General features: G+C 37.4%; 1 long non-coding RNA gene across 5 annotated transcripts in view; it reads left to right on the plus strand.

The window, feature by feature from the left end:
* The window catches only part of LOC140515406 (uncharacterized), a 74,307-nt gene that overhangs the window by 43,613 nt on the left and 17,802 nt on the right, over nucleotides 1–12,892 (plus strand). For all 5 annotated transcript variants that reach the window (XR_011971009.1, XR_011971008.1, XR_011971007.1 and 2 more), the window contains one exon: nucleotides 5,792–5,878. This is a non-coding gene — a long non-coding RNA (uncharacterized lncRNA). The remainder of the gene's footprint in view (nucleotides 1–5,791; nucleotides 5,879–12,892) is intronic.

Here is a 12,892-nt window from a genome sequence, read left to right on the forward strand (position 1 = left end):
AAAGCAGGATTAGGATTAAAGTCTTACCACACAGAATTCTAATTAAAGTGTTGGAAAACAGAATTAGAGTTAATCATGGAATGCAGAATTAGAATTAATATCTTCGAACACAGAAGTAGGATTAAAGTTTTAAGAGACAATTAGAATTAAAATCTTAGAATTAGACTTCAAGATTTGGAACACAGATTTGAAATTAGTCTTCAAACACATATTAAGAATTAGTCTGAGAACACAGAATTACAATTAAATTCATAGAATACAGAATTAGAAATGGTCTTAGAACACAGAATTAGATTTAGCCTTCGAATTTAGAATTAGAATTAAAGTTGTGGAACAAGCCAATAGAATTAGTCCTAGAACACAGAACTGGAATTAAAGTCTTAGTCACAGAATTAGAATTAGTCTCAGATCTCAAAATCAGTATTAAAATCTCAGAACAAACAATTAGAATTGAAGTCTTAGAACAAAGTCAACTCTTATGTCTCTATTATTATAAAATCAAATTTGGAGACTTTGAGGCCAGGGAGCTTAAGTTTTTATATTGGCCAATTGTCATGTTGATATATCTAAGAAACTCAAATAGAAACAGAAAAATTAGAACCCAGTTTTTGTCCTTAGCATTATTCATTCCCCCACTAGCATGATGAGATTTCAGTATAAAACTTTTTATATGAAGGTGGACTCCAGTATATAAACGAATTCATTTAAAAGTTTCCCGATTACACAAACAGATACACATACACAAACATGATCTGCTACATTATGTGAGTGACTTCCATATTTCTCTCTCTGAGTGTGGAAGGCTTTTTGCCTTGAGGTCCACCATTGGGATTTTTTTTTTTTTTTCAGAAGTTCTTGTGTTATTACAAAAATCTAAGTCTACCAGAAAAAACTCTCACACACTGTGGTTGTTGCTGTGCATAAAGTTCTCCTGGTTCTGCTCCTTTCACTCAGCATCAGGTCATATAAGTCCTTCCAGGCCTCTCTGAAGTCTTCTTGTTCATCATTTCTTATGGCACAATAGTACTCCATTACATTCATATACCATAATTTATTCAGCCATTCCCCAATTGACTCGAGTGTTGCAAAAGAATCAGCAGTGGTATACATAAATATGTTGAAAAATCAGTTTTAAAACAGTGCATATCAAGTAAGTTATTTCCAATAAAATACTGCCAAGTTCTAGCCATATTCAAATAAATAGCCTTTAATTAAGGTGAATGCTTCTTTTAAGGCACTTACAAGATAGGCCACAACCCATTCTTTCTCTAAGACAGCTAATTGTAATACAACTGAGAGGGACATGACATTAACTAAATTAACAGAATCATATCTTGGTTTCACAAGGTGTTGGCGTCCCCTAGACCATTTACGGGAACCCCTGAGCCCGACCCAAGGCTCTTGTCTGGCAAGAGGCCTTGATCTCGTGAGTAATGAAATGGGGCGGGAGACAAAGGTGGTGAAGACTCCGTTTTATTCATCTAATTCACATGCATATATAGTTTAACCTACGTACATTCCTAATTACGTAGGACCTATCACCTATCACCTTTCACATTGAACCTATCACCTATCACCTTTCCTTATATGGGTGTCTTCTCCACTGGACATCCGGAGCCAGGACAAAGAACTTCCACGTTGCAAACAAGGACGAGACCCTTCCTCCTGAATCCATCTAGTTCCACCCCTACTGACAAGCCCCTAGGTTATCTAGGCAGGCTTTCAGTGTGGCGTCCTGAAATGGATAGGGGTCGGCTCTAACTCATCCCGTTATAACAAGGCTTTGAAATAATAATCTCCACACTATTATGATTAATTAAACCACCTTAACTTATGGAGAAATATATAACTAGGCTTAATATAGTAACTCAGAGATGCTCCACTATCAATCTCTTATTTAATAGATTTAATACTGTAGGTGCTCATCATTTCTAATTACACAGTAACATTCCATTACAGTCATAAATCACAACTTGACCTGCCATTCCCCAAATGGTGTGTAATGCCTCAATTTCCAGTTCTTTGCCACCATAAAAGAGCTGTTACAAGTATTTTTGTACAATTAAGTCCTTTGCTGGTTTATTTTTTGTGATCTCCTTTGGATATGGTCTTAGGGGTGGTATTGCTGAATTGAAGGGTATGTACAGTTTTATACCTTTTTGGGCATATTCCCAAATTGCTCTCCAGAATGGTTGGATTAGCTCACAGCTCCACTAGCAATGAATTAGTGTTCCAACTCCCCCACATCTTCTCCAACATTTATCATCTTCCTGTTTTGTCATGTTAGCCAATCTGATAGATGTGATGTGTTTTGATTTGCATCTCTAATCAATAGTAATTTAGAGCATTTATTCATATGACAATAGATATCTTTAATTTCTTCAACTGGTCCTGAGAGTAGCGGAGCACCCGATTCTGGGGGATCCACTCGTACTCCCAGCCGCCGAGCGGCTCTTGGGGGGCTTCTTCGGGAGCAGAGGATAGTGGGTCACTGGTGCTGGCTCCCCCCGCTCCCTGGGGAATGGGCCCACTGCTCTGGCTTCTCCCACAGGGGGCATCGTGAGCCATGGCACCCCCTAGGGGACTGGTATTGGTGCTGGTGCTGTTGCTGGTGCTGGTGCTGGTCCTGGTGCTGGTGCTATAATTCAAAATTAAGTATTAAGTATTAAGTTTAAGTATTTCATTTCCTCTTCTGGTAATCAGCTAATTTATATTTTTGTAAAAACTCATCCATTGCACTTGGATTGTTAGATTGATTGTTATATAATTGGACAAAATAACAATAATTGATTTAATTTCATTTTCACTCATGGTTCATTCACCCTTTTAATTTTTTAATATATTAATTTGAATTTCTTTTTTTATATCAAATTACCAATGACTTATCTATTTTATTGTCTTTCCACAAAAAAAACTCAGCTTCTAGTTTTGTTAGTTTAAAGGTTTTCTTACTTTCAATTTTACCAGTCTCTCTTCTGATTTTCAGGATTTCCAATTTGGTATTTAATCAGGATTGTTAATTCATTCTTTTTCTAGTTTATTTAGCTGTATGCCCAATTCATTTATCTATTCTTTCTCTATTTTATTGATGTAAGTGTTAAGAAATATATATTTCCACCCTAAGTACTGCTTTGTCTGCATCACATAAATTTGGGTATGCTTCCTAATTGTCATTCTCTTTAATGATCTTCCCTTTTACCATGTGGTTGGATTTGTTGTTTTTGTTTCCTCCTTTTTCAACCGATTTCTTGACTTTTAACTTTATGTTATGTTATAGGGCTCTGTTCCCAAGGGGAAGGAAATATTGTCCCAAGCATCAGCCCTTTCTCTGCTGCTGTTTTCAGAGCTACCTCTGGGAGTCTTTAAGTCTTTGGTGCTTCCAGGGTGGTATGATCCAAGCAGAGATCATTGCTCTCCTGGCCTGTTCTCTGATCTTTATCCAAGAAAGAATCTTGTTCCCCCTCTAGCCACGAATGTTGGCATTCCTGTTAGCCTGGAACTGTTAGCCAGGAGAGCCAGTGTTCCTTTCTGCCTTGGAACTGAGCTCCCCACCTATACAAGTGATAGTGTTCTTCTCTGTTCTGGGACCGCATTGGAGTTAAGCATGGGCAATGCCACAGGGTCCCAAACCCAGTGCCAACAAACAGTCCTTTGGAGTCTCTCTCTGACCAAATGTCTGGCTCCCTTACCATCTGCTGGCTGATGGCTCCTGATGTTGCTGCTGCTTCTGATGCAGCTGCATATAAGACTTGCTGCTGGTCTTGCTGGGGTTCAGCCTGTGCTGTGCTCCAAGGCCGATTAACACACTGGTGCAACAGATCTTTCCTGCAGACTTCCTACATTGTCTCGGGCTGGCAAAGCTTTTGTTGGCTCTGCCACTCCAGCATTCTATTTGAGGTATTGTTTTAAGGTTATTTGGAGAATACTTTGCAAGAGTTTAGGTGAGTCCCTGCCTCTATTCTGCCACCTTGGCTCTGCCTCCACTAATTTCCACATTTGCCTTTAGGTAAAACAATCCCCAAAGGATCAGTGTATGGTTTAATTGTGTATGTTTCAGACTGCACTACTGTTTTTGAAGACTCAAAGAATTTTCTACAGTAGATATGTCTTTATAGCCATATAGTGAAGTGAAAGAAATACAGAATTTAAGATTTTGGCAGTTGCTAATGCCCTTGCCCCCAATAATTATTTTTATTGACAAGATATATAATTTTATTGGTATAATGAATGACCACTATGAGCCAGATGTGCATTTTTATTGATATAAGCCTGTCCTGATGAGGAACATCCCTCTACCAAAACAGATCTGCAAGGGTTTGCAGCTCACAGTCTGGCCTACATTAGCAACTGGACTTAGTCCCAGGTTCCAAGGTTTGCTTTTTATCTAGTCTTTATGCTACACTGAATTTTACTTTGTTATATATAGATATGTGCGTGTGTGTATATATATATACATATATATACATATATATATGTGTGTGTATCTATATATATATCTATGTGTATATATACATATGTATATGTATACACACATATATAGTTATGTATGCAGGCACACACTTACATGTACATATGTTATTTTTATCAATAGAAAGTAAGGTCCTTGAAGGTAGTGGCTTTTTGTGTCCTCTGTAAAGAAGACAGAATTTGAATAGATATATATTTATATGCATATGCACATGTACATATGTGCTTGTGTGTGTATATACATATATAAGCGCATATATATACACATATGATGTATGAAAGATCCTGCTGCATTTTTTTGGTGGATTAATCCCTCACCTGAATACCTCTTTTGACTTGATAAAAGTAAAATAGAGCTTCAAAGACTCCCAACAGGGAAACTCTCATACTCACATAAGTATGTGCACATTAAGAACATACATGATTCCTTGATTAATTCAAGAACAGAAATAAGTTGGTCAGTTAATCTCTATGATTGGCTTTAAGTAAGTCACAAAATATGAAGTTAGATGCTCAGTAAAGGTATAGCATGCTTTTAAGAAAGATGTTTTCTTCAATGTTCAAATGGAAGAGGAATACCTAATAGTTGAGGAGATGGAGATGCTCCATATGTTTCTGTCTGTGGATGAGATAGTCCTGAATTCATCCAACCTCAGAACTTTACAGGGCCTCCTCAGTGAAGTACATAATTAATTAAAAGATTTATTTAGACATCCATACAGGAAAAGCTAAGTGGATGAAAAATTCAGTCTAGACCTATGACACTAAGGTCACAATGCATTTGTATGACCATTCTATTTATTTAATCCACCACCTGGGTCATAAAATTGCAGATAGACAACAACTTGAGCCCAGAGGTAAATAAGCAAAAAAAAGGGATGAATGGTCTTCATTTGGGAAATAACTATTAATGATGCCAATCTGCTCCATGGAACAAATACCCATTTTGTTCATAGAAATGTTTCCCCAGAAATACTGGATGGTTGTCAGTCTTGGAATACCAAATTCTGTTCAAAATTGGTTGGTTGCTATCTTTCATGTTGGAAGAGGATCATCTTGCCCAAAGAATAATGAGTACCAACTCACAGGACCAAGATTTCAACCCAGATCCTTTCATTCCAAATCCAATAGTTTATCCAACCCACCATAGTGACCTGAATGTAAGAAATGATATAAAGGCTGTTAACAAGGAAAAGTATGATTGGAAAGGGGCAGAGCAGGCTGGTCATGTGGTGACAACAAGCCATAAAAGATGGATACTCTCAAGTATTCCACTATTAACATGTTATTTTTATATTGTTGTAACTTGCCTTTTTTAATGTAGAAACAAAAGATGTTCTCCAGTATGTTGAATAGATCCAGTATTGAAGATCTATGAAGAGGATGGACAAGAATAGCCAAGAATGAAAAGGTATGGTTGTATTATGATGTGTACGATGGAGAAACACCTCCATTAACAAGATCAGAAATCCATCAAAGGAGAAATTAGTTAAAGAATTTTCAAAGAAGGGCCTGGATTGTTAGGTACAATATACCAAGATGAAATACTGCAAAATTTAAAAGATCCTAAGCTCCAGAGAGTCTTGGAAATGTGTAAAACATTTGAAAATGTGTAAAATCTAATAGGAATGTGTGCATAGAACCTATGTAAGATTGTACACCATCTCAGGGAGGGAATGAGGAGGGAAGGGGGATGAAGGGAGAGGGAGGGGAAAAAATCTAAGATATGTGGAAATGATCGTTGAACACTAAAAACAAATAAAATAATTTATTTTTTTGAAAAGGATACGTAAGGAAAGCAAATTATTTCTTCAAGAAAGCAGAGCAACTGAGTCATTTGTAACTAGACTAAGAATTCCAAGATGCTGTCTTCCAGTCCAGTGATTTTTCCATTAGAACTTCTTTGGTTTCTGAAACTTCACTCTTTTTTCCCCATGTAAATTCTTGTGAAAATGAACTGCTTTACCCTAACCATTCCCCTTTCTGCTTTTCATCCTGTTGGAATTGTCATTAGGATTTAGCACTCATCAACATGAATCACTAGTAACAGTGCAGTTTTAGAGACTATTATCTGTAGCTTCTCTCTCCCCGCCATATGCATATCTGTATGCAAATTATACATTCATACATATATGTGTATATATACACACATACACATGCATACATATGCACACATATAAATATACACATACACACATACATATAGTCAGTGATCCCTGCAGTCTTACAGTTCTTACCCATTTTCATCGACTTTCTATCAGTCCCTCAGTCTGAGTTAATCAAACCCTTTGCTAAACACTGAGAATGCAAAGTAATGCAGAAAACACTCCCTGTTCTCAGACAGATCACAGTATAAGAGAGAGGACAACACAAAAACAATTACCAAGAAACAAGCTCTTTATAGGTTACAATGGGGATTATCAGTAGAGGGCAGGTACTAGTACCAAGAGGGACTGGGCAAACCTTTTTACAGATGGCACCATTTTAGTTGGGACTTTCTAGGAGGAAGCCAGAGAAGCCACAAGGCAGAGATGAGAAGTGAGAGAATGCCAGGTATGGGGGACTGCCCTTAAAAATGTCAAGATTCTAGAAATGGAATGTTTTAGGAACAGCAAAGAAGCCAATATCACTGGATCAAAGATCAGGTAGGGGAAAGGTGTAAGAAGACTTGAATTCAAGGATGGGGCCAGGCTGTGAAGTACTTTGAATGACAGAGGGTTTTATACCTGGCACTGGAGATTTTAGAGAACTACTGGCATTTATTGAACAGAGGGTGATGTAGTAACCTTCCACTTTTGACAGCTGAGTGGAGGACAGATTACAGTGGGGAGAGACTTGTGGCATCAAGACAAACCAGCAGGACATAGTCTAGGTGTGAGATGATGGGTACCTCTGTTAGGGTGATGACAGTGTAGGGCATGTAAGAGAGTTCTTTCTTCCTCTGTATCTCTCTCTCTTCACATACTCACAGACTACTTGAAATAGAAGGAAATTGAGAAGTCCTGTTGCTTCATCCTTCCATTTTATAGCTAACAAAAATGAGTTCCAAAGATGTATGGTCCCTTGCCTGAGATCACAAGGCAAGTGAGTGGTGGAGGCAAGGCTTGAACTGAGGTTTCTTGACTCCATGTCCCCCAACCCTATCTCTCTCTAAACAAGTTTTTTTACATCTCATATTTTTTTCCAGCTACATTTTTTAATTTTTTGAATAAAGAGAAAACAAGAGGTAAGCAAGCCTGAAGGCAAAAATATATGCATCCCTCTCAGCACTGAGTAAATAGCTCATGACATTTTAATAATACTCCTTAATTAAACCTTTTAAACTTCATTTAGTGGCTTCATTTAGATGTTACAAATGCCATGTAGTCACTAGATTATCAGGCACACCTATTAATTGCCTGAAAAAATTCAGCTCTTCATGATCTGTCTTCATCTGCACTGATTGCCAGGAAACATAGTAGTTTACAAAGGATATATTGATTCCAAGATAATAACAGGTGGTAGGCCTATGATATTGGCAGTTTTCCTTCTGAAAAAAGATCACATCGTGAAATGATGCTAGGACTCTTAAGAGTCCATTGTTTAGATGCTCAAAAGAATCTATTTTTTAGTTCTATCTCTGGATGTGGGTTATCTAAAACTTCTTTTAATATACCAGTTCCTCTTACTATGGAGCTTAACTAGGAAGTAATAAAGTGTTCTTAAAGGCCAAGAATCTAACATCAAATTAATCACTCTCCTCTTTCAAGGAGTCCTCTGAAAGGTCACATACTTATTCCAACAAAGCTTTCATTGCTCAAAACAATTTGGAAGTTCTATAGGAATTGCTTTCATTATCTCTGGCATCTTCTCTAGTTCTTCTGAATATCCATGATGGTAGCAAATTTTCATCCTGTGAAAGTAGATTGGAATAAATGCAGTCTCTCCCAAGAGCTGATTTTATATTCAGTATTTATTTGGATGCATAAATACTGAAGAGTTTGTTAAAAATAAGTCTTGTTGCTTTATAGTCATATCTTGCATATCCCTTTTTTCAAAAAGTAAAGTGATGACGGCCTGTAATTGACAAATTTCAGTGATTCCACTTTTAGGAAATATTGCTTGCCAGGTTGGCCATTATTTTAATTATAAAATGTCTAGTGTAGAAAGTAGGGTTTAAGCTGAATATTTAAGGCAAATTGGGGTTTCAGAAAGCACAGGTGAGAGAACAACTCAGAGATGAAGAAAACATTGAGGCCAGAGGTGGGATGCTGTTTATGAAGAATAACAAACAGGTTGGTTTGGCTGCAGTGCAGCATACATGAGGACAGGCTGATGGGCTATGCGAAATCAAATTGGAGGGAGAAGTTGGAGTCAGATTGCTAATGGCTTGAAAGGGCAAAAAGAGGTGTTTGCATGCTATCTTAGAGGCAATGAGAAGCGCTTGAAGTTTCTTAGGCAGAAGAGTGGTGTTGTCAGACCTGTGCTTTAGGAATATTAATTTGATCACTGCATGGGAGGATGGATAGGAGAGGTAAGAGGCTGAATTGAAGGAGACCAAAGGGGAAAATTGCAGCAGTTGAGATACCAGATGATGAGGCTTTCCGAGAGGGTGGTGGCTACATGATTGGAGGCAAAGGGATAGTTGCAAGATACACTGTGGAAGAAATAATGACATGGTGAGGGAGAGGAAAGAAGGTCATTTAGGACGGAACTGATGTTACAATCCTTGGTGACTAGAATATAGGCATAGGAAAGTTAGGAAGAGAGGTGGATGTAGGGAGGAACATGATGAGTTTGGCACATTTTGGACACTGTGAGTTAGAGATATCTAATAGGAAAACCAGCTGATGATATCGATTGGGCATTGAGTGATGTAGGAAAAGAGCTCAGGAGAAGTGAGGTACATAAACTTGGAAGTCATCTGGGGAGATCCTAATTAAACCCATGAGAGCTGATGAGGTCACTGAGAGAAAGCAACTAGAAAAGAGAGCTTAGGATGGATCCAACAATTATTAAATCTAATGATGGGAGGGCTTCTGAGCCTGTTTCATCCAACCCCCTCCATTTCCAGTGAAGGAAACTAAGGCTTAAGGTGGTCTAAGTTAATAGAATAAAAACAAGGGCCATAAAACTATACATAAGGATTCATAAAGGGGACGGTTTTTTTGCCTTAATAGGGTTTTAGCTTATTTTCCAACTACATGTAAAGATAGCTCTTTCAATATTCATTTTTGCAAAATTTTGAGTTCCAGTTTTTCTTCCTTCTTCCTTTCGCTCCCTCTTCTTTAAAACAGCAAGCAATCTGATATAAGTTATACACATACAATCATACTAAATATATTCCCACGTTAGTCATGTTGTGAAAGAAAAATCAGAACAAAAGGGAAACTCAGCGAGAAAGAAAAAACAAAACAACTGTATGCTTCAATCTGCATTCAGACTCCATGTGATATGGATAGCATTTTCTATCATGAGTTTTTTGAATCTTTGTATTGCGGAGAAGAGCTAGGTCTATCATGCTAATCATCACGCAAAGTTGCTGTTGTGTGTCCATTGTTCTCCTGGTTCTGATCAGTTCAATCTGGTTTGGGCCACACTTGGGAGTGCTGTGGACTACAAGTAGCCAGGGGGTCATGTCTGGCACCTCTGATTTAAGTGACTTGCCCGATGTCACAAAGGTATACCATTTCATTTTATCATTTCAGTGATAGATAAACCAGATCTACCCTCATACTTGATGTGTGATATGTTTGAGGACCCAGCAAAGCCAACGTGAGATAGAACAGCCAGATAGGTGTGAGGGGACTCAGGTAAGAGCAGTATCCAGTAAGGTCAGAAAAGGGAGCACAGCTAGGAGGAGGGAGGCATCTACAGTGTCGGAAACTGTAGATGAGGTGAGACAAAAAGTCATGGTCTTTGGCAATTTAGAAATCACTAGTAACCTTGCAGAAAGCAGTGTCAGTTAAGCTGATGTAACTGAAATATGATTACAAAGGAATGAGGAGTGAGTGGGAGTGGAGGCAACAAAAGGTGGTGCATATAGATGTTTATTTCTCAAGACTGGCCTTAAAAGGGAGGAAAGATATAGGAATACAGCATGAAGGAAAAGCAAACTAAGTGAAGATTTTTTTTTCAAGATGGGGGACATCTGGGCATCTACTCTTTAGGTACCACTTCTCTGCTCTTTCAATTTATCTGTAAAAGGAGGGGATGAGTAGTGGCAATGCTCATAAAAGTACCTTGCAAACTTTAAAACTTTTGAGTTAGGTTTAGTAAAAAGTAAATTTATTTTAGTTTTCAAATTGCTGCAAGTTTAAGTCAACATCCTTATTTGTCTCTTTTTAAAAATCAATTAATCATTTATTTATTTTGGAGGCAATCTGAGTTAGGTGACTTGGCCAGAGCTGATTTGCCTCTTTCTAAAGCAAAGACTCCAATGAACCATGTTATTATTTAGACATAACCAATACTTATTACAAATAGAATATGTGAAAGAATAACTCATCACTTCAGCAAAACAAAGCAAATTTATCATTAGATTAATAATTTCAATTAACTTAATATTCTGATTTTTAAAAGATGATTTTTTACAGATCAGGGTATAGGTGAAAGGATAGAAAGAAAAAAAAGCAGAAAGGTAAAATCTGTCCCAAAACTTACCTAATTTAACAATCTTGACATTCTTGGGAAGCAAACTCATTATATCATGTTAAAATTCTGCCTGTATGACACAATTTTCTTCCCTCTGTCTTCTACATTGGTCCAATTTATTTGCCAACAGTGGGAAAGAAAAGAAAGGAAATTTTTATAAAAAATGTTTTGCTTCTCTAATGGAATTTTCTTGAGCTGAAAAGTAATTCTTAGAGGAGTCCTGAAAAGGAACTATGGAAAAATAGGCCTTGTTGACAGGCTTTCTTTACCTTAGCTGAGACTCAGTTTTTCCCAGTCACCTTGTACACACAAGGTATCATGAGTAAGTCTTCAACTAGTACTTTACGCTTTTTCCATATCCGTCTGCTACCATAGGGCTAAGTAGTGCTGTGAATATATCCAAAAGACATTCTAAGCCAGTTATCTATGGAAAATATCTAATTACTAAAATATGGTACTGGATTTTTTCTTTGTTATTTTGATATGGTAAGAGGGGAAAGGGGATGGATAACCAGAGCTCCATAAGAAAATTCTAGGGGCCAGGTGTGGTAGTGCATGTTTGTAGAATCTTCTACTGGTGAGGATGAGGTTGGTGGACCCTGGAGTTCAGGAGTTCTGAGCTATGATAGGACAAAAGCCAATGTGGTGTCCACACTAAATCTGGTGTCTAAATCTCTAAAGTTTCAATGGATTTTTAACCTTTGATGGCTTATAGTTTTAATAGCTTTAATATCTGAACACTGCAGTAAGATCTTGGGGATACCCTATATATTGAAGCAGAGAGTCTGAAAAGGAGCAAATCAGTCCAGGATGGAAAACCAGAGCCAGTTAAATCTTGCTTGCCAATGAGTATTGGGCTCCAGTAGTTAAATGTGCACCATACTTCTGGCATGGATGTCATAAGGACAACCAGTCCCAAAAAGCAAAGAAAAAAGAAAAAGGAAAACATCTAGAAAATGAAATTTTCAACCCAAATGTGAGATCTCTTCACACTTAGGTTCTAAGAGTTGGTGAAGGCATCTCTAAACAAAGAAAGCTTAGTTCCCTACAGGCTGATTTAGATGTAATGAATGCATATGAGAGAATGGAAGAAGGTTGCTTTATGTAAGAAATGTACCCCTGAAATCCCTACATTAGTTTAATAGGTAGGTATTGTATAGTCTTTTGCAATAAGCTTTTGTAATACTGTTGTAAAATTCAAAGATTGGATTCTTGTGCTGTGACTAAAGCCTATAGAATCTACTATAACTACAAGTAACAAGCCTGAACTGAGAAAGTAAGCAATTAAAATATTATATTCTGGCTACTTACATAACAATACCTATGTCTTTGAGTTGCAAATTATCCCTTGGCTGGTATCTGAGTTCACTATAGCTTTTGGATTTCAGAGTAAAAGAATGTGTTGCAATAAAAGGCTTTCCTTAAAACACTGAGCATTTCAAAGTACGTGGTCATTAGGTGCCAACTTGAAAAATTTAGTTTGCATTATATTAAAAACTAGAATTAAATTATGTAGTAAGGCATGAAGGCTAAATCTATTTTTTCCATGTGAACATATCTTTTGGAAATATAGAATTAATAGAGAATCATGTCTCTAAAGCTGGGAGGGACTTCCATTTAGTTTGACCTCTTCATTATGATGAGAAAACTGAAGCACACAAAAGATGACTTTTCCCAAATCACATACATTGTTAGCAGCATACCAAAGTATGGGGCAGCAAGGTGGTGCAGTGGATAGAGCTCTGAGCCTAGAGTAAGGAGTTCAAATCCAGCCTCAGACACATCCTGGCTG

Source organism: Notamacropus eugenii, chromosome X (genome assembly GCF_028372415.1).
Source record: "Notamacropus eugenii isolate mMacEug1 chromosome X, mMacEug1.pri_v2, whole genome shotgun sequence".
Classification (NCBI taxonomy): Eukaryota; Metazoa; Chordata; class Mammalia; order Diprotodontia; family Macropodidae; genus Notamacropus; species Notamacropus eugenii.